The 6,082-nt window shown below is 44.7% G+C and overlaps 1 protein-coding gene across 1 annotated transcript in view; it reads right to left on the minus strand.

The window, feature by feature from the left end:
- LOC140719493 (uncharacterized) overlaps positions 1-1,781 on the minus strand; it is a 101,593-nt gene extending 99,812 nt beyond the window's left edge. The window contains exon 1 of the mRNA XM_073034211.1: positions 1,762-1,781. The gene's annotated coding sequence lies outside the window, so the exon portion shown is untranslated. The remainder of the gene's footprint in view (positions 1-1,761) is intronic.
- Positions 1,782-6,082: the final 4,301 nt, after the last annotated feature.

The following is a 6,082-nucleotide window of genomic DNA, read 5'->3' on the forward strand; positions in this document are numbered from 1 at the left end:
AAACAGTTGACCTGCACGCACATGTAACAAGAGCTGTATAACTCATCTCCTTCTACCCTAGGCCATGAACTTATCAATCACCCATCTGTGGACTCTTTCTGGAGGTCCAAGATCCGTATGCTCCACGACCGCTGGACTAAGTGTGTACATGTAGGAGGGGACTATGTTGAAAAATAAATGTGCTAGGTTTTCTAAAATTGACTCCTTCCACCTTGGGCCACGAACTTATCAATCACCCCTCGTATAAGGACATCATGCAGGCCCAAGGAACATTCAAATCGGTCTTCAGCAACAAGTCCAAGAGCTACAAGAGCTGCACAAGGATCTACCCAACAGATGGCCGAAAGTTAGGGAGGTGCTCGTCCTGACATGCCAAGACGAACTAGGTGCCGAAAAGAATGGATCTCAGCTGAAACGTTACACACGATTACGGTGAAGAGGCGGAAGAAAGCAGTCATGAATAACAGCAGGACTAGAGCGGGAAAGGCGAGAGCACGGGAAGACTATGCCGAGGCTCACGGGGCAGTGAGGAAGAGTGTTAAATCAGACAAGCGTAGTTATGTAGACAGGCTGGCAGAAGAAGATGAACAAGCAGAGGACAGTACTGAACCAGATGGCATTGGAATTGAGTCATTATTGTCATGCGTACTGAAGTACAATGAAGGGCTTTTATTTGTTTGTCACTCAGACTGATGCTTCCAAACGTAAACACGTCGAGAAAGTGAAGATAAACAGAGAATGCGGATGATAACGTCACAGACGATGCAAGGATCACGCTGAGATAGATTGTAAGATCAAGAGTCCATTTTTAGTGTATGAGAAATCAGTCCAAGTGAGATTAAAGACTGGTTCAAAGTCCAAAGTAAATTTATTACCGAAGTACATATATGTCACCATACGCTACATTGAGATTCATTTTCTTGCAGGCACTTACAAGAGAAATACAATAGAATTTATGAAAAATTATACATAAACAAATACCGACAAACAATGTGTGATAGAAGGCAAATAGTGCAAATAAATAAATAATACTGATAGCAGAGCTCTTGAAAGTGACTCTATAGGTTGTGGAATTAGTTCACTGTTGTGGTGAGTGAAGTTATCCACGCTGGTTCAGCAACCTGGTGGGTTGGAAGGCAATAACTGTTGCTGAAGCTGCCAGTGTGGGACCTCCTGTCTGATGGTGGTAGTGAGGAGAGAGTATGGCCTGGATGGTGGTGGGGTGTCCTTGATCATGGGTGCTGCTGTCCTGTGGCAGCACGACATGTAGATGCGCTCAGTGATGGGAAATTATGCTTTCGAGTTTTTTTTATCTTCCGCCTGTCGGGAGAAGAGAGAAGAGGGAATGTCCAGGGTGGAAGGGTCTCTGTATACGTTGGCAGCTTTCCCGAGGCAGCAGGAAATATAGATGGATAATCTCATGTAATGACAGTGTGTTAGTGCCATGTTTATCATTAATAACATTGTTTTGCTTTTAAGTTCCAAATTTATTGAATTACATCAGTCCCCCAGCTCTGGTGGGAGGATTGGAAACTGTCCCAGACCAATAGTTCAAAGTTCGATGTTCAATGTAAACTTGTTATGAACGTAGATATATGCCACCATATACTACCCCGAGATTCACTTTCTTGCAAACATTCACAGTAAATCCAAATAGAATAGATGAAAAACTGCAAACAACAAAGACGGATAAACAACCAATGTACAAAAGACAACAAAATGTGCAAATACGGAATAATAAATATATAAGTGCATACGTACAGAGGGAAATATTCAGAACATGAGATGCAGAGTCCTTGGAAGTGTGTCGGTAGGTTATGGAATCAGTTCAGTGCTCGTGTTGCCTGTGCTTTGGCTTGCAGAGACTGTGAGCTGGAAACAAACTGAGATTCTTCACTAAATGATTGTCTTTCGGGTGAAAAAATAGGAAATGCCGGGACTTCTCAGCAGCAGGGCAGACCACGTTTGGGCCAGGAGAATCAGGTTACTGGTTGTGAAACGTAGTGAAGCAAGACACCTCCCATTCACCTCACAACTTGCTGCCATGGCAACTCTGGTTTTCCCACATCAAAGGTATCGCTCTCCCACACACTCCCTGCTGTTTTAACAAGCTTCTTTTCTCTCGCAAGCACAAGAGATTCTGCTGATGCTGGAAATCCCAGAGCAACACACACAAAATGCTGGAGGAGCTCAGCAGGCCAGGCAGCGTCTATGGAGAGGAATAAACAGTCGATATTTCCAGGGTCTGAGCTCATTCCTCTCCATAGATGCTACCTGACGTACTGAGTTACCCCAGCATTTTGCATTCTAACTTAGCTGCTTTAGAAGCATGCTGTACTACTGCAAATATTACATTTTGCTTGCTTCTAAAGGAATGCCGATTCTCCTTTTCAATCCAAGCCGATAACCCAAAACACACAACTCACTTGGCAATGTCCTGGATCTCACAAAAAGTATTCCACAGTCAGTTTAGATTTGATATGGAAATTGATCAAAGGATCCTTAACAGCGAGAAGCACAATTTCACTAATAGTGAATTTTCATTAAAACTTCCATGCCAGTTTATCTTACTTTAAGTGAAGTGTCGGGTTGAGACCCTTCAGCAGGACTGGAAAGGAACGCGAAAAAGCCAGATTAAGAAGGTGGAGGGAGGGGAAGGAGTTCGAGTTAGCAGGTGGTAGGTGAGACAGGCGAGGGGGAAGGTGAGTGGGTGAGGAAGGGGGTTGACAGGCGGAAGAGATAAAGAGCTGAAGAAAAAGGAATCTCATACAGGAGGACTGTGAACCATTGGAAAAAGGGAAGGGGGAGAGGATTCAGATGGTGCTGATGGACAGGTGAGGCGAAGAGAAGGGGTTAGAGGGGAGCCAGAATGGGGAATGGGAAGAGAGAAGGAGGGAGGGGAGAAATTACTGGAAGTTAGACAAATTGATCCTCCAAGTGAACCACAACCCTGTTGAAGGGTTTGAAGGCCTGTGTGCCTCAATGACCCGGAAGGCTATGTTGGTCGGAGTCAGAGCTTCATGCTTTAGTTCTTGTAGGGTCGCCTACGCCAAACAGGTCAAAGGGTAGAGGCCAGACTAACAGTGGTCCATCACTCCTCCAGGTTTGGGGGTTCAGCTCAGGGCCAACAACCCAGACTGGCCCAAAAAAAAAAATTATTACAGAAAGAACAATGAAGAATCCTTCTATAGCTGTGTGCATCGGTATGACGACGAGCGAGATGGAGGACCTTCATCGCTGCCCTAAACGCCAGGAGCGTAACGGGCACTAGTATGTAAGTAGAGAAGCTGATGCTCTAGCTATTAGGTTGGAGGCTACCCAGATGGAATGTGAGGTGTTGCTTTTGCCTAGTTCTGACAAAAGATTGACCCAAAACATTAATTCTGCATCTCAACCTACAGACACTGTCTAGCCTGCTGAGTATTTCCGGTATTTCCTGTTTTTATTTTACATTTCCAACGCCTGCAGTTTTTGCTCAGTTGGGCTATAACTGCCGATCGGGAGATAACACCAACCTTTCTTCCCAATGGCGCCGGAGTTTATTTTTCTCTGACCCGAAGCCCTGCCTATTCCCCAACGCTGAATCAGTCTCGGTTTACCATCTCATCCAAAAGCTGACTCATCACAGCGGCAGCGCTGAACTTTGTGTGCGTTATCTCCAAAGTAGGACTTGAACCCTCACTTTCAAGGACCGTTCCTCTTACGTCGTCTGTATTATTTATTTACTTATTTATTTTAATTTGCACGATTTGTCTTGCATATTGATTGTCAGGTTTTGTTTATAGCTTCTTTTTCTTAAATTCAATCGTATTTCTTTACTTTCCTGCCAACTCCTACAAGAAAATGAATCTCAAGGTAGTTATTGGCGCTGGTGTTAATGGTTTGGGGAATGAAATGGTCTGGGCGTTTGATGGCTCTGAGCCTGTACTCGCGGGAGATTTGAGGAATGAGCAGTGGATCTCATTGAAACCCATTGAAGATTGTATAGAGTTGGAGTGGAGAGGATGTTTCCAATAGCGAGGGAGTCTAGGACCAGAATAGAAGGACATACCTTTAGAACAGAGATGAGAGGTATTACTTTAGGCAGAGGGTGGAGAATCTGTGGAATTCATTGCCTCAATCGGCTGTGGAGTCCAAGTTAATGGGTACAATTAAAGTGGAAGTCGATATGTTCTTGATTGGTGAGGGCAGGAGAATGGGAATGAGAAGGCTGGTAAATCAGTCATGATCAAATATCAAAACAGACTCAATGTGCCAAAAGGCCTAATTCTGCTCCTGTGTCTTACGGTCTGACTGATTGTGGTCTCCTGGTGAGGAAGTCGTGGGTTTCTTTGCAGAGGGAGGTACAGAGGCCCAGGTTAAAGTTCGATGATGAGCTTGGAAGGGGCTGTATTAACATGCTCCAGGAAAGGGTGCCCAAGGTGGCCAAACAACTCGAAGAAATATACGATCCTGGGAGAGGGTTCAGATACGGAGTCAAACAACCAGAAATGTTGCAAATGTGAGTGTGATATTTTTTGGGAGTTGACTTTAAACTTTCAGTGTCAGTGGGCCATAAGTGGAAATATGTCACAAAGAAAATGCAATAAATGTTTATTTTCAGCTTGGGAGCTTGGCCAGCTAGTGGAATGGTGCCACAGCAACAACCTGACACTCAACGTCAGTACGACGAAGGAGCTGATTGTGGACTTCAGGAAGGGTGAGATGAAGGAACACATACCAATCCTCACAGAGGGATCAGAAGTGGAGAGAGTAAGCAGCTTCAAGTTCCTGGGTGTCAAGATCTCTGGGGATCTAACCTGGTCCCAACATACTGATGTAGTCATAAAGACGGCAAGATAGTGACTATACTTTATGAGGAGTTTGAAGAGATTTGGCATGTCAACAAATACACTCAAAAACTTCTATAGTTGTACCGTGGAGAGCATTCTGACAGGCTGCATCACTGTCTGGTGTGGAGGGGCTACTGTACAGGACTGAAAGAAGCTGCAGAAGGTTGTAAATCTGGTCAGCTCCATCTTGGGCACTGGCCTACAAAGTTCACAGGACATCTTCAGGGAGCGATGTCTCGGAAAGGCAGCGTCCATTATTAAGGACCTCCAGCACCCAGGGCATGCCCTTTTCTCACTGTTACAATCAGGTATGAGATACAGAAGCCTGAAGGAACACACTCAGCGATTCAGGAACAGCTTCTTCCCCTCTGCCATCAGGGAGGAGGTACAGGAGCCTGAAGGCACACACTCAGCGATTCAGGAACAGCTTCTTCCCCTCTGCCATCTGATTCCCAAATGGACATTGAACCCTTGGACACTACCTCACTTTTTTAATATACAGTATTTCTGTTCTTGCACATTTTAAAAAATCTATTCACTATATGTAATTGATTTACTTGTTTATTTAGTATCATGTTTTATTTTATTTATTATTATTACTATATTTTCTCTCTGCTGGATTATGTATCGCATTGAACTGCTGCTGCTAAGTTAACAAATTTCACGTCACATGCCGGTGATAATAAACCTGATTCTGATTCTGTTACAGTAGGTCTGCAGGGGTCAGTGCCGGACCTCAGCCTTTCACATTGCACCTTAATAGACCGGATGAATGGATCAAGGGTAATAAATCCGAGGATGCAGGAAGGCTTCGGAGGGATATGGACAGGCTAAGCAATAGCGCCATGGTAACATAGCAGTAACCGTGACGTTATTACAGCTCGGGTGGTGGGGGACAGGATTTGGAAATTCAGTTCCGGCGTCCTCTGTAAGGTTTGTATGTTCTTCCTGTGTGCACATGGGCTTCCTCCGAGCACTCCAGTTTCCTCCCACAGTCTAGAGGTTATTTGGTGATTGTAAATTGTCCTGTGAATAGGCTAGGGGTTAAATTTAAATAGGGGTTAAATCTAAATAGGGGTTAAATAGGCTGTTGGGCGGTGCGGCTCGGTCTGTTCCGCGCTGTCCTCTAAAAAAATGGCATGGACGTGATAGAGTCAAACAGCAGAGAAACAGGCCTTTCGGCCCAACAGGGCAATGCCAACCAAGATGCCCATCTAAGATAACTCCATTTGCCTGCATTTGGCCACTAT

This window comes from Hemitrygon akajei, chromosome 31, assembly GCF_048418815.1.
Source record: "Hemitrygon akajei chromosome 31, sHemAka1.3, whole genome shotgun sequence".
NCBI classification, from domain to species: Eukaryota; Metazoa; Chordata; class Chondrichthyes; order Myliobatiformes; family Dasyatidae; genus Hemitrygon; species Hemitrygon akajei.